The sequence below is a fragment of the Stegostoma tigrinum genome, chromosome 3 (assembly GCF_030684315.1).
Source record: "Stegostoma tigrinum isolate sSteTig4 chromosome 3, sSteTig4.hap1, whole genome shotgun sequence".
Classification (NCBI taxonomy): Eukaryota; Metazoa; Chordata; class Chondrichthyes; order Orectolobiformes; family Stegostomatidae; genus Stegostoma; species Stegostoma tigrinum.
In genome coordinates, this window is record NC_081356.1 from 14,206,131 (window position 1) to 14,227,236 (window position 21,106).

At 40.9% G+C, this 21,106-nt stretch overlaps 1 protein-coding gene across 6 annotated transcripts in view; it reads right to left on the reverse strand.

Moving 5' to 3' along the window:
* Window positions 1-19,078: 19,078 nt before the first annotated feature.
* The window catches only part of LOC125451333 (uncharacterized), a 99,457-nt gene continuing 97,429 nt past the window's right edge, over window positions 19,079-21,106 (reverse strand). For all 6 annotated transcript variants that reach the window (XM_048528348.2, XM_048528346.2, XM_048528347.2 and 3 more), the window contains one exon: window positions 19,079-19,434. The gene's annotated coding sequence lies outside the window, so the exon portion shown is untranslated. The remainder of the gene's footprint in view (window positions 19,435-21,106) is intronic.

Below are 21,106 nucleotides of genomic sequence, written 5' to 3' on the forward strand. Positions count from 1 at the left end.
AAAAGAAAATGAAGTAATCCAGGATGTTGTTCAAGTATTAAATAACAAAAGGGACGGTTGACACTTTTAGCAACATAAATGGACTATGCTTAAAATTGATGTCAAGTGAATTTGAATTCCACAATCCTAATATCAAAGGAACCTGTGGCTGCGGAGGAAATGTTCATGCTTATCTGAAACCAACAATGTAAAGTGAACACTAATGCATTAAAAATGTAAAATGATACTTCCCGTCTTCCAATACTTCAGAATGTAGCTTCTTAGATTTTCATTCCCTTTAGTCCTACTCTCCTGATCTTTAGCCATTTGGTGTAGAGGGGGTGTGTAGATTAAAGGTTCGCTTCTCTGAACTAACACTTGTAAAAGAGAGATAAGAAGGTGTAGAGCTGGATGAACACAACAGGCCAAGCAGCATCAGAGGAGCAGGAAGGCTGATGTTTTGTCACCTTTCCTGCTCCTCTGATGCTGCTTTGCCTGCTGTGTTCATCCGGCTCTACACCTTGTTATCTCAGATCCTCCAGCATCTGCAGTTCTCACTGCTTCTAAAAAAGAGTTGTATCGAACTCAAAACGTTAGTTGTTAAACAAAAGCGTTTCTGTCTCTACAGATGCTGCCAAACATGCTGAGTTTCTCCAATATTCTTAGTGGTTGTTACAAACTAAATTGGATTTGTGCAAAACAAAAATTTTGAATTTTTTCACCCAACAACTTCATGCACTCAGTCTCAGGCTAGCTTTGAAAATACATTAACTTACACTGATAGCCCTGTAAAGTTATGAGCTCTGTGTTTGCCGTGTTTCACCTTATAAATAGTCCTAAAACTAATGTTGACAACTGGTTTCCTACTGCAACTGGTTGTGAGGAAATTAATGCTTTGGGCCTAAACCAGATAGAACAGGGTATCTTCTAAATAGCGAAAAGCTAGAAATAGTGGAGGCCAAAGAAATTCTATTGTCCAGGTACACAAATCATTAAGATGTCATTGATACTTCCTGAAAAGAATTTTAAAAAGTGAACTGAATGTTGACCTTTGTACCCAGAAGGAATGAATACAAGGAGATCAAAGTCCTGCTTCAATTATATAAAGCCTTAGGTAAATGACAGCTGGAATACTGCAAGGAGTTATGAGGAAAATGTGTTAGGAAAGGAAGTTTGGACTTGGGTGTAGTGCAGCACAATGACACTCAGCCTCCAATAGTTAAGCTATGAGGTGAGGTTATGCAAAGTAGAATTGCATTACATGGAATTGAGATTGTTAAAGGATGATTTTGTCAAAGTTTTCAATCTATTAAGGAGTACAGAAAAGGGGCCATTATTTCTACAGGGTTGCAAGATAAAGACTGGGGCGGTGGCGGGGGGGGGGGGTTACAGTTCTAAAAATTAGAGCTGTATCTTTCAGAAATTAATTTAGGAAACACATAGAAGGTTGTAGAGGGTTGCAACTCTCTTCTGCAAACAGAAAATGATGCTTGATCAATTGTTAAATTTAGATCTGGCATTGATATATTGTTGTTTCTTTGTTTGATGGATGTGGGTAAAGGTAGGGACATGCACTTAAGTTACGTGCACTTAGCCATGAACAGGTTTGAGTGACTAAATAGTTTTCTTATGTTCCCATTGCGTCCCCTTGCTCTGGGTCAACCCACCAGAGAAAATCATTTCTCTCTGTCCACCCTATCAACTCTGTTGAGAACATAGATCATAGAACAATACAGTGCAGAACAGGCCCTTTGGCCCTCGATGTTGTGCCGATCTGTGAACTAATCTAAGCCCCTTCCCCTACACTATCCCATCATTATCCATATGCTTATCCAAGGACTGTTTAAATGTGCCTAATGTGGCTGAGTTAACTACATTGGCAAGCAGGGTGTTCCATGCCCTTACCACTCTCTGAGTAAAGAGCCTGCCTCTGACATCTGTCTTAAATCTATCACCCCTCAATTTGTAGCTATGCCCCCTTGTACAAGCTGAAGTCATCATCCTCGGAAAAAGACTCTCACTGTCCACCCTATCTAATCCTCTGATCATATTGTGTGTCTCTATTAAATTGCCTCTTAGCCTCCTTCTCTCCAATGAGAACAGACCCAAGTCCCTCAGCCTTTCTTCATGGGGCCTGCGCTCCAGACCAGGCAACATCCTGATAAATCTCCTCTGCACCTTTTCCAATGCTTCCACATCCTTCCTGTAATGGGGCGACCAGTTTGTGATCTTAAACACCTGATTGTGTCTCTGCAACTGGTTAAACTCCAGCTAATTTTATGTAGACTATCATTGTAATTTAACTCTTTAAACCCCTCAATTACATTGTGATTCAATCACAACAGTGTTCTGCGTAGAGCTGCCAAATATTTCCACTCTGACATGAGCCAGTGTCAAGAATGTCAATGTCTGAGTCAGAGAGCTGGGTCTTAGTTCTTAATGCTGCTTGGCTTTTAAAAGGTGAGCAAACAAACAGATCAGCAAATTTATCTTGGTGTATGGAACTTAATAGAGGTATGATAACATAATGATTATATTTCTAAAGCTATAATTCGGAAGCTTAGTCTCATGATGTATAAATATAAGATCATAATTCCACGCAAAGCAAATTTAAAATGAATGAACTGACAGCTTTGAAATTAAAAGAAAAAGTCAATTTCAGTAAAGGTAACCATGAAATAACAGGATTGTTATAAAATGTTCTCTCAAGCCCTTTAAAGAGGATTCAGTCAACCTTGTTTGGTCTGACCTAAAAGTGACTCCAGCGCTATAGCATTGTGATTGAGTCTTAGCTGTCCTATGAAACGTTTCATTTCATTCACTCGAATTGTAATTTTCACTTTCTTAAAGATAGACAGGGAATGGGCTATAGATGTGAGCCTTACCCGAGATCTCCACATCCATCAAAGAATAAAACAAGTAACGTAATTGCCAAATGCTGCCACATGGGCCTGGATTTGAGCAGTGGAGGGAAATTTCCTGGCTGATCTCAGGAATAAGACATCCAAGTTGTGGGATCTTGGCTGTAGGACCTGAGGGGTGGTAGAGTGGAGGTGGCAATTGAACCGTCTCTGGACACAGATTGGAAGCCTCCATGTGCTGCTGCTTCTGAGGCAGGCTGTCTAAAAGGCTCACAATGGTTCTCTGGGACTTCATTCAAGTTGCTTACTTAAACATTAAGATCTCTGTATCTCACATTTCACATCTCCACAACACATAATCACTTTCCAGCCCATGCTCCCAAACCTTCCCAATGGCCCACTTTAAACTTAATGCTAATTAGTGCCAACTCATGCAGTCATTGAATACCCTTTGTGCTTACACTTTCTTTTCCAACTCGCTCAGTATCCACCTTGGACAGATAACAAGATTCATGATCAGATTAACTAAAATAAAATTCTAAGTTTCTATTACATACTTCACTGTATAAAAGGTATTATTCATGAAAGCCCATTCAATACATTTAAATTATCTCAAGTACCTAATCCATTATGAAAAAATTGTAAACATAACCCTTTAGCAAAAACATAATATCTTAATATCGTTTCACAATGTCTTAGAGCCATTAATAGAACTGTGAAAATATAGACCCGTTACTGTCATGGATAGGTCATGGAAAGTGGGTAAGCATTAATAATGCTATCATGGTAGGATTTAGGCAAGCATGAATCGAAAATAGAACATAGAACATTACAGCACAGTACAGGCCCTTCGGCCCTCGATGTTGTGCCGACCTGTCATACCGATCTTAAGCCCATCTAACCTACACTATTCCATGTACGTCCATATGCTTGTCCAATGACAACTTAAATGTACCTAAAGTTGGCAAATCTACTACCGTTGCAGGCAAAGCGTTCCATTCCCTTACTAGTCTCTGAGTAAAGAAACTACCTCTGACATCTGTCCTATATCTTTCACCCCTCACTTTAAAGCTGTGTCCCCTCGTGCTCGCCGTCACCATCCTAGGAAAAAGGCTCTCCCTATCCACCCTATCTAACCCTATCTAAAATGCTGGTTGTTCTTCAACAATGATATCTGGACCTCAGGGATTAAGTTATGGAGAAGATATTATACAAATTAGGCATGGTTTCTCTAGAATTTAGAAGGTTAGGGATATCTGATCCAAGTCTTCAAGATAGTAACAGGAAAGGACACAGTAGATAAAGACAAACTATTTCCACTGGCTGGAGATTCTAGAATTAAGGGGCATTATCTAAAAAATAGGGCTAGATTATTCAGGAGCGATCTTAGAAAGCACTTCTACACACAAATGGTGGTTGAGGTCTAGAACTCTCTTTCAAAACCAGCAGTTGGATGGTAAATTAGCTGTTAATTTTACATTGGAGGTAGATATATTTTTATCAAGTGAAAGTATTAAGAGATATGAGTCAAAGGCTGGTATCTGGAGTTAGGCCACAGAGCAGCCATTAAATGATCCCATTAAATGGCAGAATAGACCTGAGGAGCCAAATTGCCAATTCCTGTTCCTATATCCAAACACTCTTGACCAATTAAATGGCTATTTACTCTTGAAAAAAGAATGTAACTGACACACTGTGAGACATGGCTCTTGGTCCAGTCAAAATTGAGTCTTTTTGCCCTGCCCCTTGATCCCCAGCCCTATTGAAAATGGGCTCTGGCAGAAATGGGGAAACTCCGACTGGCACCTTCTTGCTAAATTACAGCATTGGTCCTACCAATCAATCCTCTATCTCTTAATACTTGGGATTCAAGCAAATAACAGCAGGGATCTTCCAGTCAGATTGCTTGGTCGGGGCCTGTGCTTGAAATCAAGGGGGTAGAAGAGTGTGACAAATGGTCACCAAATGTGATGTCTGGCCAAGAACATGGGATTGCCAGCACAGCTGGGTCAATAACATTTCATTTGCCTTCACATTTCCTAAAGAGGAGCTCTATACACCCCTTTCTCAGTACAATGTGATCAAAAATAGTACAAAAATAGAAGCCATATCATTTTCATCACCTCTACAATTTTTTACTTATTTTATCAAGCACTTTTGTGACATTTTATTTTCTAATCGTGTATTAATCCTGTTCTAAATTCACCTAGACAATCAGATTACTTCCATCAGCTGTCAACTGCTGAAATCTTCTGGCAAGTCTCCATAAGCTTGGCTACATATAATGTGTGTAAATGATATTCCCCATGTTTCTATTGTAATTATTATTCAGACTAATTGTGTGATCTCCTTGATGTTCATTTGTTAAATTATTCCTGCTTCACTTTGTTCTTCCGAGTTTTAATATTAATTTGTTTACCGCTGTTTGAAGTTGAGAATATTGAAGATGAGGAGGTGAGAAGCCTGTGTGACACGTGGATGTTAAGTAGGTTTAGTCATGTCGATGTGGGGGAACAGCAGTGGGACCAGTGAGAGAGCAGCATGGCACACTGACAAGGCAGGCTGGGCAGCCAAACCTGCCAGAGAAATTTGTCTGGTGCCAAAAACCAGTTGTAAACTCAGGCACAGAGAGTGATCTTGTCTTGTGCCGCTCAGGAGCTAACTAAACTCAGCTTTGTGGTCTGACTTCAGTACCAAAGCTCAATAGATGGGGCAGCAAGAAAACCAGGTAGCTCCAAACCAAGCCTGGGAAAGGTGGGAAGAAAACGCTGAGGTCACAACCACACGCTGGAGTTGCAAGTAAAGGATTCCATTTAGCAGCAAATAACAGCAGCCCCTTCAAGGAGTCCAAAATGTTATCCAGCAACTTTCATGGCTGTAAGAAGCCTGAAAGTATTTTCCAGCCCATGATGTGTTCTACAAGTGTCTAATGGTCTAACAGTGCATGGACCTTACATTATTTTGGTTCTGCCTCCAACAGTGTGAGGCGTTGGAGTGCTAGTGCAGGGTCGGAGTTTGTTGCAGCCTCAGAGGTATTTGTTCTTATCTTTTTAATGGGATTTGGGCATCACTGGCAAGGGACAAAGAGCAGTTAAGCGTCCACCAGTCACATGTAGGCCTGACCAGGCAAGGACAGCTGATTTCCTTCCCTGAAGGACATGTGGACCAGTTGGGCTTTATAACAAGTGACACTGGCTGCATTGCGACCGTTAGGCTAACTTGCTTTTCTAGGTTCTACTGAATTCAAATTTCACCATCAGCCACAGGCCCATGTCACCTGGGCATTGTCATAGGGTTCATGGATTTCTTGTACCCAGTGACATTACCAGTTCCCAGAAGTCGATAGTTTTCCAAAGCCCCCCTGAAGGTAATTGCAGCATATCCAACTCAAACCTGTTCCCAGTTAAATCTCTCTGGGATGATGAGGAAGACAAGGTGACAAGAATTAAATCCAAGGGGAATTTCAGAAATTATTCGGTGGGGCCTGGAAGAAAAGTTTGCTACCCTTGCACTGACTTAAATGAGAGACGAACCAGGCTAGATATGAACTAATAATAGGAAGCTCCCAGGAATTGATCTAGTATCTATTTCTTCAGGCAGGAATTTGAAGTCCCACTAGGGGCTGACCAAGGCAGACAGCACTCAAAAGGTTTGACCCCAGTCAGCATGGAAGTTTCTCAACCCTGTTCTCAGTGTTCAGAGATAATGGGAACTGCAGATGCTGGAGAATCCAAAATAACAGGGTGTGGGGCTAGATGAACACAGCAGGCCAAGCAGCATCTTAGGAGCACAAAAGCTGATGCTTCGGGCCTAGATCCTTCATCAGAAAAAGCTTTTTCTCATGAAGGATCTGGGCCTGAAATGTCAGCTTTTGTGCTCCTAAGATGCTGCTTGGCCTGCTGTGTTCATCCAGCCCCACACTTTGTTACCCTGTTCTCAGTGTTACCTACTTTCACTGAGGTAGTTTTGAGGATTGTCGGGACATTTTACCTCAAGTGAGCAGTTGTTTGAACCCTGTTAGTAAACTACATTTGGAGGAGGTAGATATAGGGAGCTTGGAGGAGCTAAGATATTCCAATCAAATTCCGGCTTCCTAGAAGTGGTCAAAACTGCTGCCTCACAGCGCCAGGGGCCTAAGTTCAATCTTGGATCCAGCCTTTGGTGACTGTGTGGAGTTTGCATTTTCTCCCTTGTGCGTTATTGGATTTCCTCTGGGTGCTCCAGGTTCCTCCCACAGTCCAATGATGTGCAGGTTACTTGGATTGGCCGTGCTAAATTATCCATAGTGTCCATGTTATGTTGGTTAGCTATGGTTAATGTGGAGTTATGGGGATAGGGTTGGGACTTGGGTGCGGGTGGGATGCTCTTTGGAGAGTTGGTACAGTCTTGTTGGAACAAATGGCCTCTTTCTGCATGGTAGGGATTCCTTTGTGCGATTTCTGAAATTGCTGTGGGCAATTTAACTCTCAGGGGGCAGCAAATTGCAAAAGAACTTGGGGAGCAAGCTCCCTGGCCATGAAAGAGTTTGCATTGTGGGGGTCTGGCTGCCCTTAAAACTAGTTTTAAATTCAAATTTCAATAACATCGGTGTGACAACACCTTCAAGCAAAAGAATTCCCTCTGCTAATTCTCCTGCAGCCTGCTTCTGTCTTCCCCTCTCGAAAGGCCACTGATTGGCCCCTGACTTTGAGAGTCTGATTATCATCCTTAATAGGACAGGGAACCTGCCAATTAAATTGGCACTTCTGTGAAAATCCCAAAGACTGATTGTTCCAGAACCTGGAAGCAGTTCTTTCCATGCCAACGTGAAAATTTAGCTCTTCGATGTAACCTCACAAAATAAGATTTCTGATGAGTCCCTCCAAATGGAATGGATGCGCACTGATCTCTTGAGGAAAGTGAGTTTCTGTCCTGGACTCACAGTATCTGTGGCTCTCTGTGTGAGGCTTGTGATTTTGTAAACACACTCTAGCAGTCTCTCAGCATTAGAACTGAGTCCCACGCAGTACCTCATATTCAAGAGAGAGGGAGAGACAGAGGGAGACTGGTGGTGATATAACCTGGGGGTCACCACAACCCGGGTGAGGGGAAAGGTTAAGCAGGAGAGTCCGTCATGGTAACTTCAGCTGGTGCAGGAATTGAATCCATGCAGGTGGTATTGTAAACCAGCCATTCAGCCAACTGAGCTAACTGAAAATTACCCCCCCCCCACCAAAATTACAGTAGCTATAACTAGAACAAAGTACCATGCTTCAAAAATATGGACATGAAAAAATTGCTATATATTGCTGCTTTTTTCATGGAGAAACTGAAGAGCTTCAACCAAGATCTCATGTATAAAAGTTAAATCTAAAGCAAAAGGTTGCATTTCTCTGGAGTCTTTCATTACGCACAGGTGCTTTAGGCCCAATGGTGCAATTTTGAAATGTAGTTGCTGGCAGAATGTAAGAAACCAATTGTATACAGGAAGGGTCCACAAATAGCAATGAAATAATTACCAGAAAACGTGCTGTGGTGATAGCGGTGTAAATATTGGCCAGTAAACTAGGGCAATCTGTTTGCCCTTTTCCAAAATAGAGTGATGGGATCTTTTAATATTATGCCTGAAAAAGTGGTTTAATGTTTCATACAGAAGACGTAATCTCTGACAATGTGCTCCACCAACACTGTGATGAGGCATCAGGCTGGATTAAATGCCCAAGTTGTTTGAATGATAGTTGAACCCATGACCTTTTCCCCTCAGAAGTACGAGCAGTTGCTCATTCTAATTTGCCAATTTAATGTATGTATACATTGATCAGAATTATAGATTACTATATTGATCACTTTGCATCTCCTCCCATTTTGATGTACTAATTGATTTTACATTTAGGTTTTGAAGAGACACCCAGACTACAATAATTAAATGATGACCCAGCTAAGTTATTTGGTTGCCTTTTAGATCCCTGCATCAGAAAATCCTTTCCATAGGGCACACTGGTAAATAACACCTTGTTTGAGGACTTGCATTTAAAAATTCCAGCATGAATGCTCATTGCTGTAATAATTGGTTCTTTGTGGATTTTATTATCACTGACTACCCATGGCTACTTGGGAAGGATTTGTTGACCATTTGGTATCACATTGGAATCCTGCCACTACGTGGGTTCTTTAGATCAGCATCGACAGTCCTGTTCAAATTTGCTGATGGCAATGTTAAGCAGAGCAATAAATACCCTAGATGGAAGCAAATCCATGGGAGAAGTGGGAAACTGGGTCGCTGCCTTTCTTGGATAGAACAGGTTAAAAAAAAGGAATTCCCTGCAGAAAGGCTAACTGCATGTTAGCCTTCATCTCAAATGATTGGTAAGTTCAATTATAGATATAACAGCCACGGTGCAGGCTGGGCACTGCATCTCAGTGAGGATAATTGACCTTGAAAGGTTAAAAGGGTTACATTATGAGGACAAATTGCATATGCCAGATTTGTACTCCCTTTGGTAAAGAAGATTAAAGGTTGATCTAATTAAAGTGTTAGAAATTATTAAAGAAATGATAACATGCATGGAGAGAAACTATTTCCTTTGAGGAGGGAGACCAGATCAAAGGGGCATATCCATAAAATTTGAGCTGGATAGTCAAGTGGTGATATCAGGAAACATTGTTTCACACAAAATATGGAACTGTCCCCAAAATTTATTGCGCCTCAGAAAACCGAACATTTCAAAACTTTTATTGACAAGGTTTTTGTTAGGCCAGGGTGAAGAACCACAACAGTTTGATAGAGTTTGATCTTACTGAATAACAGAACAAGCTTGAGAAACGGTGTGACTCACTGTTCATATAATTTTAGGAAACATAAATTTGACAAGGTCAGGAGCTGTGCAGAAAAGCTTCTGGAACATAATAAATCCTGGGCCAGGAAGTTTGCGTGCTTTGTTCTTTCATTGGTAGAGAGAACCTTCCTGTAATGTGGCAGAAAATGAGCCTTTAATTTAACTTTGGGCTATTGTGGGGATTTTTTTGAGGCTGAGGGGTGACCTTATAGAGGTTTATAAAATTATAAGGGGCATAGATGGGGTGAATAGCCAAGGTCTTTATCCCAGCGCAATGAAGTCCAAAACTAGTGATGAGGGGAAAGATTTAAAAGGGAACTGATAGGTAACTTTTTCACACAGAGGGTGATGTATTTATGGAACGAGGCGGGTACAATTTCAACATTTAAGAGACATTTGGGCAGGTACATGGATAGGAAAGGTTTAGAGGGATATGGGCCAAATGCAGGAAAATGGAACTAGATCAGTTTAGGAAATCTGGTCAGCATGGACAAGTTGGGCCGAAGGGCCTGTTTCCATGCTGTACGGCCCTATGACTCTCTTTGCTGCCCACTCTCCCTATAGTGGAGACAGGGGAACTAATATCCTTTGGTTGGTGTATCTGATTTAATCATTTTAAATTCTGTGGCTAAGAATCTAATTGAAATGGGAGACCCACGCCAACCCATGTTTGTGATATTTATTCCTCAACTGTCACATTCCCTACATTACAGCAGTGACTACACTTCAGAACTTCTTTACTGGGACATCCTGAGGTCATGAGGCGCTTTCCAGACACAAGTCTTTTATTTATTCTGAATCTAAAACATTGTTTGTAATCTTGACAGAACTACCATTTAATGCAACCAAATTGAGAAAAGAAAAGGTTCACCATTGGATTGTGTATATGCCCAACTTGGGAGGGGGCCAAGATACTGAGTGAAATTTCTAGTCTGCGCTCCTAATGAAAAGAGATCCCATCATCCTGAGGACCAATATGGTAAATTCCTCAGCTTACAGAATGGATGGGAGCAACAGCATGGTGGATACTTGCAAATGCTGTATGTGTACACTGCTTTAAACATCAGCTCCACCTGACATGGTACAGCAGGTGAGTTTGACCGGAGATGGATACAAACAAAAGGTGGCTTTCTTCTTGATTAAATTTGACCATTGCTCAAACTGGCTGGGTCTTAAGATGTTACAGAGTTTAATCAGTGTGTGTAGACTGGCTTGAGTTGCAGCCTGAACCAGGACAGCTACTAGCTGGAGGCCTGGCTTTCTTGCTTTGTTTGGCTTGGCTGGTAAACAGGAAGCTCATGCCAGCTGTGATAATGGAATTAGCCAGTGCCCCACAGCACAGTTTGTTTGCTCACTATTAGACAGGCTTTCCACCCAGAAAGACATTCTGAACTTAGCCCGAACTGGAACATTCCCAATTCACTCTTTGATCACTCGTGTTTCTTCCAGATGTAATTAGGATTGGATTTTGATTATAATTATTTCCTGTTAGCTTCAGACTGCAACATGAATGAATGAAGTTGTTTTACATTTAAGGAGGTCTTTTGTTGTGTTGCATATTAGCCCTGGAACCAGAAACTTTCAATTCCATGTCTCTTTTTGGATATGTTATTGCATCCAATCGTAACATTATCACAGAAATGCTACAGAGAAAAAGAAGGCCATTCGGCCCCATTGTGCCTGTCCTGGTTCCTGTAATGAAAGTGCTATTATGCACAACCAAAGGGCTTTCCTGCCACCATACTATCTGTGGCAATACTAACCATCACCATTAAATCACCCCCTGTTTCCAATTGACTAATTTAAGTGCAAAGCCTGTTAAGGGCGATGCTGACCATCAAAGATGAGGGAGAGGTAGGGAGAAAGGAAGGGACTTGTTGTCCACCTCTCTCCAAAGGCATGGAGAGCATTGGTGGGCACCACGTGCTCCTTTTCCAAGGACATCAAAACGCAAATGTAGCTGCATTAGTGGGGCAGGCAGTCAGCAGCTATGTCTGCCTCCATAATCTGATGGCTGAATCTGTTTAGAACCAGCCTGGCCAGGCCAAGGAGCAAACCCATGAGGTGGTCCTCCAATCTGCCCACACCCTTCTGCATTGGGTGCCCAAAGATGAGGAGCCTGGGCCTGAAGAGCACCTAAAACCACAACAGTGGGTCTTTCAAGGAACTAAGAGGAAGATGCAATCACCCACAATCAATATAAACATGGCCCACAGACTCCACTGCAACATAAAATAAACAGTTGGGCTGGGAGTCTGTGAACAGTTACATGGGGCTGCTGCATGCAACCGCCCTCCACCACAAAGTAAGAGGAGGGCTCCTATGTAGAGAGTCCTCCCCTGGTGTTCGGCTGTAAAGTATAGCAAGCTGAGGGGTGTCAGTGTAACCGATGAATTAAGGGAAATGGATTGTTCTTTTATTCAATGTGCTCTTGAAAGCATACTTAAACAACTTCCACTGCAATTCCAGACAGTGCCTTCCAGACTGTAACTATTCACCGCGTGAAGAAGTTCCCTTCCTCTTCACACTTGCTTCTTTTGCAGGTCATATTAAACCACCTCAACTACTACTTTAAACTATCAGTGTTGTGTCATTCAAAGTTGATTTTGTATTGGGATGGAGTTGAGACACTTGTTCCTGTGAAGGTGACTCATTTTAAGTGGTGAACTGCACAGGAGCGATCTCTGCATTATAGCTCCTTAAAATCATGGCTGGTTAGAATGGATTCCCAGTCATTCAATGGAGACAGCCTTCTCGATAACAGCATTAATGTTTGCTTATGATTTTGTGTTGTGGGTCTATCATTTGCTGCAGTTTATTTTTGTATTTACATAAACTCTCCACTTGCTGAGCCACCACAAACAGAGTTGCAACAAGGTCATGATATAAATAGTGTCTAAGTGAGGCTAATTGCATTTGGACACAGTCTCATTACACTGATTACCTAGGTTGGCTGGCTTCAGAGTACCTTTGTTAGAACATCTGGCATCCTGTTTACATCCTGTGGATTAAAACAACCCCTTCCTGTTCCATTAGTACAGTCTATGTCATCCTGAAACTTGGAGCACTGACATTAGACATACTGATTGATGACAAGGCAAACTAATCTCCCTTGCTGTTTGTTCAGTGGACCAGGTGACCTTAGCAGTACTCTGGCAATTCTTCACTGAAGCTTTATCCAGTCTCAGATGATGGGGATAATAAAATGTGAGGCTGGATGAACACAGCAGGCCAAGCCGAAACGTCAGCTTTTGTGCTCCTGAGATGCTGCTTGGCCTGCTGTGTTCATCCAGCCTCACACTTTATTATCTTGGAATCTCCAGCATCTGCAGTTCCCATTATCTCAGACGATGGGGATGTTGTCTTTGGCTGATGGTGTAAAATGAACATTATTGGACCAGCCTCCTGTTAACTCCTCACCTGATTTTATTTTCTGAAACCGTACAATAGATGACTTATCCGATTTTGCAAATCAAAAGTTGCCCTGAGTGTCAAAATCTAATTCTGTTTGCACCTGTGCAAGGATGAGTGACTAATCAATCCTTTTTCTAATCTTTTACTGATGGATGGCTTGCAATCTGGAGAGCTGCTCTCACTGAACTACTGCAGGCCCCCCTCGCAGTCCATGTTCCCCGGTCATGCTGGTGAAGCAAAGAGATCTTGCTGAGTTTGCGGGGGGGGGGGCGTTCCTTTACACTGAACAACAATAATAACAATCTGAAATTGCAAACACAGGTCATGTATATGTCAATCTCTTTAAATAAAGGGGCTACACACACACATACACACACACACACACATAGACACACACACATAGACACACACACACACACACAGACACACACACACACACACACACACAAACAGGTAATGTGGGTGCTGTACCATTTTCTGGCCATGTCTACAGCTACTCCCATGGTAGACATACTTGAAAATTGACACAGGTTCATTGGGCCTTGTGGTAAAGCTAGATGATAGCTGGGTTTTTAATGGCTGCATTTTCGTTTCCATGCAACTCAACATATTGCACCTATTTTACACAAAATGGCCATCATTCATAATTCCAATCCATGTGTGAATGAGCCGACCCAGGAAATTTCAGCATAAATGCCTCTTCAGATCAGGGGAGGGCTTAATCGTTTACAGTGGCTTATTATACCATTTGGGAAGCTTTTGGCAACTTCTGTAGTTTCCTGGTTGTACTATTCTCTAACTAGATTGAATTTTGCATTCAATTCAGTAACACAAAAGTTTTGAAAACTTTTTACATGAATCATTTATAAAGATGAACATATTTTTGTGAGAGAAGTCTACTTCACTTCCCAAGTTAAAAGGTTTTAATTGGTCAGTGTAATCTCAAATAGTCCATTATCAAAAATGAGTTTATTCATTCATAGTGACATGGTCAACATTTACTCCCCATCCTAATTGCCCTTAGGTGGTGTTGAACTGATGCAGGCAACGTGATATAGGGGCATGGATAGTATTGTTACAACAGGAAGTTTGAAGAATACAGCCTAATGACAGTGAGGGAACAGCAAGGTAGTTCTAAATCAGGGTGGCTTCTGACTCTTGAGATTCACAATCCTGTTCCTTCCTACCTTTCCAATCTCCCCTCTGGTCCCACAATTGAGATCTCTGTGTTCCTCCAAACCAAGCCTCTTTCTTTCTTTAATTTGATTGGTGTTTGTGCTAAGAGCTATCTAGGCTGCACACTCTGGAATTCTCCCTCTGTTTCTCTGCTCCTTTAAGGAGACTCTTAAAACACGGTCCTTTAAACAAATTTGTTCTAATGTCTTTTTATGCATCTCATCTTTTTTTTGTTTGATAATGTTCCTATGAAGTGACTTGGGATGTTTCACATTAAAACTGATACATGAATGCAAGTTGTTTCATGTGCTGAAGTTAATGCTGTAATTAGATGTCACACAGTCCCTGAGAACACTTCGGAGCCTAAGTTTACAGGATAATGGTGACTGATGGACTCAGACTTGTATTGACAATTGATTCACTGAATCAGGCTACTTATGAGGTGGTGAGTCATGGATTAGTTGACCAGAACTAGTTGACACTAATGGAATCTTTGAGTCAGACTGTGAACTCTCAAGTAGCTGGCTTGGATTTCCTCGGAATAGAATTCTATTCCTGCTGGGACATCTGCCTTCACCTTAACTTTCTGATGTTGTTTAGTATTTTAAGATGGGAAGTTATCAAGACACTGAAGTCAAGTTAAACCCTTGTGTCAAGGGTAAATGGTGTGGTAGATATGAGGTAATGATATTGGGTCATTTAAAATGCCACTTACATTTCTACTTAGATTGCCACCACTTCAGGTAAGGTCCAGTTTCAGGTCAAAGGCTGAGTCAATCTGAAGTATGCAGTTTGGGATTCTCCGGTGCACATGCACATCCTGTGCCTTTCTGCTGGATGGAATAAACTCTAGCCAGTTTGCAACATGAAGCTGTTCACAATAAGGCCCAGCAAATATTTAGTGGGACCAAGAGGTACATGAATACCCCACCATGGGGCTGGCAAACCCAACACTCAGCCCACAAGAGGTTGTGACGGTTAGGAGTTAGTCCATGCCTTTACCCAGTCAGGAGGAAGGGATTGTAGATTTTGTCTATGCCCCAGTATCAATTGTTCAAGAGATGTCAATAGCTCACTTCTTTGATATACTGACTAATGGGACCCTTGACAAGCGTTTGTATATCAGCAGACACGCTGGTGTGCTGTACTGATTAGATTGTGTATTTTTGAATGTAGTCTTAGCTGCATACACATCACATTATTAAAGTCACCTTCAACAGAATTAAGTACTTAAAAAGTTCATAGTTCAGAACAGTTCATCTGTTCTTCTAAGCTGTAGTACTTTATATGTGTATTGAATTGTGTCAATACTGAAACTGATGTGGAGCTGGAAATTACCGAATTTTGTACACTAACACCTAAAATTGTTTACCAAACATGAGATGCCGAAGACATTTGCATATAGGCTAATTGGTTCATTGCAAACTTTTCTATTTGGGTATAAATGAAACTTGTAGTATTTCTGTTCACCCATAACGCTTATGCGTAATAGTTCCTGGTCCACAAGTGATTCTGGGTTAAAAATGATCATCCGAGTGTTCAAATTCATTCATGGTCACAATCATCCTTAACTGTGTAAACTCCTGTAGCCTCAGAAAGTGCTCGTTTCCACCAATTCATCACACTTATCCATTCCCCACAGCCTTCGGCCAAACTTGGCAGCTGTGGCTTCAACTATTTAGTCCTTCCTGTCTCTCTAATTACCCTCTACTTTAATACAGAACTTCAACTGACTCTATTTAGGTGTTTAGTTAACTGTCACAATGTCTCCTCCTATGTATTTTTATCTCTTTTTGTCTGGTATGTTTCTGTGATTCATATTTAATATTCTAACATGTTTAGAGATTAGTAGGTCCTTTCTCATGACAGAAGAATGAGAAGTGACCTTAATGAAATATATAAGATTCGTAGGAGCTTGACAGGATAAATGCAGAAAAATTGTTCTCCTTTGAGGAAGAGTCTAGGACCAGAGGACATTATCTCAAGAGTTAAGGGGTCATCCTTTTACCAAAAAGAGATGAGGAGGAATTTCTTTTTTCAGGAAGTGGTGAATCTGTGGAATTCTTTACTGGTGAGGCCTGTTGAGGCTGAATATATTAAGTATATTTAAGGCTGAGATTGAGAAATCTTTTTCATTCTAAAGAAGGATCACAGGACCAGTAACATTAACTCTGCTTTCTCTCCATGGCTGCTGCCTGACCTGCTGAGTTTTCATGGCAGTTTCTGATTGTGTTTCTGATTTTCAGCATCTTTATATTATTTCCAATCCATAAAGGAATCAGGGTTTATGGGGGGGAAAGCAGGAAGGTGGAGTTGAGGATTTTCAAATCGGCCATTATCACATTGAATGATGGAACAGATTCAATGGGCTGATAGGTCAACTTTTAGCCCTACACCTTACACTGCAATAGAAATACAAGTTCTTACTTGGTATAATTTTCCAAACTTCTAGGCTTGGTATCCATAACTACAGAAAAATGCATTAGTTGCTATTGACTGCATAACTGATCTGACCTTAATCTCCACCACTCTACAGTGCCTGGGCTGAGCTAAATGTAAAACCCAGTAAGCAGGTCAACGTAAACATGGCAACTGTTAAGCTTTGTGTCATGTGCACCTGCTAAAGACAGATTATGAAACAGCTAGACTGTCTGGTCTGTACAGAAAGTCAGTTCGTTAGACAATTACAGAATTATCAGGGACAAACACTCTGGCTCTTTAATCCCACAATAACAGGTTGGGATGTCAACTTTTTTTTTCATTTGCTCATTTATTGCTCAACTCTAATTGTTCTGAAAGGTGTTGGTGAGTTTCCTTCTTGAACCAGTGCAGTCCATTTGGCATAGTACTGTTAGAGAGGAAGCTGCAGCATTTTGATGTGGTGTCAGTGATGGGATGATGTGGAGGTGCCAATGTTGGACTGGGGTGAACAAAGTCAGAAATCACACAGGTTATAATCCAACGGGTTTATTTGAAATCACAAGCTTTCAGAGTGCTGCCCCTTTGTCAGGTGAAGTGAACATACACAGGTACAGAATTTATAATCATAGAGATCAAAAAAATCATGCAATATGAGTGTCAACAGGCTGAATAATAAATCTCTGTTAGGGATCAAGAGTGTCAGATGGTGCAAGTAAAGTGTTAACGGCTGAATAACAAGTGAAGGAAGACCTACAATCTGATTAATTAAGGCAGAGAGAGAGAGAATTACAAAAAAGTTAAAAATAAGGCAGTGTGGAGACAAACCAAATGACTGGAATAACATGATAAACAGTCACATGTTGAGGGTCTAGCCAAAGTAACAAGTAATCCAAGGCTGTACAAATTAATTAAGGCAGAAGGATCATAACAATTTATCAAGGTGATCGTGTGAAAACAGAACAGTAAGAAAAGTTGTATCAGAGATAAAAGGGACTGCCGATGCTGGGGAATCCGAGATAACAAGGTGTAGAGCTGGATGAGCACAGCAGGACAAGTAGCATCTTAGGAGCAGGAAAGCTGATGTTTTGGGCCTAGACCCTTCATCAGCCCAAAATATCAGCCTTCCTGCTCCTAAGATGCTGCTTGGCCTGCTGTGTTCATCCAGCTCTACACCTTGTTATCTGGTAAGCAAGATTTCACAGATACAGAACAGTACGGTGGGGTTACATGTAGCGTGACAAGAACCCAAGATCATGGCTGTGGCTGTCTTCATGGGTACAGAACTTGGCTATCAGTTTCTGCTTGGTGATTCTGCATTGTAGTGTATCTCAAATGCTACCTTGGAGGACACTTACCCAAAGATTGAAGGCTGAGTGTCCTTGTCCATTCCCCAATGGAAAGGAACATTCCTGTCTCGTGACTGTTACATGGTGTCCATTCATCTGTTGTCATAGCATCTAAATGGTCTTGTCAATATACCACATATTGGGGCATGCTTACCTGTACCATATGAAGTAGACATTGGCTGAGTCATGAGTACCTCCACGAATGTGGCGAGTGGTGTTCCCACTCCATCAGTGATGTAGCAAATCCTGCTGAGGTTACCATGGCAGGTGACGTGGTGTTGTGGTGGAGAGATGGCGATATAGTCAGCATGGTGTGGGGCTTGGAGGGATACACGCTGTTTGTGGTGTTTTGTAAGGGGGAAGAGTTCTGGGGGCAGGCATGAAGAGCTTAAACAAGTTTCTGTTGCTAGAAACATATTTATTTGTAACAAATAGTAATTCTGCATAAGTACAGAAATCTGGTCCTTGCTTTCTTCCATCCTGATTCTAAAAGACAGGTACATTGGAGAATTGTGCATTCTTTTATAAAGCCTTTAACTTCTGTGATGACTCCAGGAATAGCAGGGCTTAATTTCCAGTGCATTAGCCAGTATGGTACAACAGTTTCAATGCATATGCTGCTCTTGTCTTCCTAGGTGGTGGAGTTGCAGATTTGGAAGGTGCTGTTGAAGGAATGGAAGAAATTGTCTCCCAAATTTCTCAGCCTCTTTACTTCCTTAAAGTGTTCCATTAAAAATTAATTCTATGAACAACCTTTTGGTTTCCTGTCCTTTTGTAGGACAGCAATGTTAGCACCTGATCCAAAGAAGGAAAGCAATAAAATGGGAAACAGACAGTTTCTGAAAGGGGGGGTGGTGGGGGAAAATCAACTCCACAAATTATCATACATTGTGGAGACAAAAAGTTAGGTACGTAGGAATTACCAGTGGAAAAAAAAGACTAAACCCACTGTTATGATCTCAGCTGATGACAGTGCAGGTTAAGTCATGACAAGATTGAAACTTGGCTTGATAGATACTTTTCTCCCCCACAGTTGGTTAACTTGATGGTTAGTCACCAAAACACATTTCACAAGGCTTCAGATACTTTTTAATAGAAGATCATAAATTTATTACAGAAAAAACTAAGTAATGTATAGAAGACAATTAGCAAGTTCTTAATAGAAGCATCAAAATGTGGCAACTCATTTTCAAACACCATCTGTTCCAATGAATGAGATTGTATAGGGCTAAATAAGGATTTTTATGTTCACAGTAACAAGATCAGGCTTCTCTGTAGAATTCTATGACAGATGCACTTTGTACCAGATGACCCTTGTATACCCTAGAGCAGTGATTTTCAACTAAATCCCAATGCAGAACAAATTTGAACTATTAATGCATTTCATCCTTCTTTAGGTCGTATGTTCTTCTGCAGCCGTAACTGTAGTAAATGCAAGGAAATGAGATGTTTAAGTATATATATCAAAATTATCTTTAAAAAAGTGTAAGCACCCTTGAATTGTTTGTCTCATTGAAGTGTGCTGTATCACTGAAAAGGTGGGGCCATTACCCAGAGGTTAGTGTCAACAGGAATCTGTAGGCAAACTTCCGTATAAAACAGAAATTAGTTTTAATAAAACGTTCCAGAGAGGCCTGGGAATTAGAACAGCTTTTGATACAGGGAGGTGAGAGACACTGATAAGGAACAGGGTGAAACAGTGCTAGGTCATAGTAAAATTAAATGTGTCTTTACTGTGTCAAAGAGACATTAATCTATGACCCAGAATAGACACTTGTTTGTTATGTCTACATGAAGGTTGGAATTTAATTGGAAAACATAGATGATTTACTGATATAACAAGGTGTAGAGCTGGATGAACACAGCAGGGCAAGCAGCATCAGAGGAACAGGATGGCTGATGTTTTGGGCCTAGATCCTTCTTTAGACTGATGGTAGTTAACAGAAGAAGAAAAGCCCATGGATGATTTGGGGATGGAAAGAGGAAAAAAAAAACAAACATTCAGCTGCACATAAAAGCATTTCCAGACACTGAAAAAAAGGAAAAAACAATGGAATTTGAATAATGAATGTGCCCGTGTCCAAAATGGTATAAAAACACTGAACTTTCTGTATTTGAGTCTTACTCAAGTTAGGCTGGAATGATCTTCTCTTTGCATACGCTTGGAAAAACAACTGAAAATCTGTACTGAAGACTTCAGTGGTCAATCATTACAAGTAACTTAAAAACTACCATTACAGAAACACAATCTTACAGAAATATCACTTCACCCTTAGTTATTTTTATATCTTTACATAATCAATACTTTCCAATTTCATTCTCGTGGACCGTTAAGATAGTTTTCTTATGATTTCTTTCTCAGTTGAACCTCACACAATTCAGATGGCCTCAATTCCCACAACTTGAAGAATTCTTTCAAAAATCTCCTGGCTTGGAAACTCAACATTGAAACACGACAGCTAGGGTGTTTGGTTTCCATGAACCGATGTAATTTTGCCCTCAAGGACAAATTATTTTCCTTTGCAAATTTAGCTCTGGCATCTTTAAATTTAAAGCATTTGGCCTTCATTCCGAAGTCAAACTAAATTGCCTTAACAGGTTTATTCAACATTTCATAAATCCAACAGCATCAACGTTTTATCAATTAACACACCACAGAGGCTCTCCCAGGTCCACATCTACAACCTGATGCTTTCTTGAAACTGATGTATTTAGTTCACTGTCCAAATGTCTCTCTGGCCTTTTTTTTTAAAAAAGAAAAAGCCCTTCACAGAAATTACCCACATTAATCTGCCTCTATTCCAAAATCCAAACATACACACATCCAAACAGCTCACCTTTAAGTTTGTCAACTATTTTAGAATTTTTTAATGTTGTTATTTCAGTCAGCTTCTAAACCAGCTTTATTTTAATTTAGAGATAATGGGAACTGCAGATGCTGGAGAATTCCAAGATAATAAAATGTGAGGCTGGATGAACACAGCAGGCCAAGCAGCATCTCAGGAGCACAAAAGCTGATGTTTCGGGCCTAGACCCTTCATCAGAGAGGGGGATGGGGAGAGGGAACCGGAATAAATAGGGAGAGAGGGGGAGG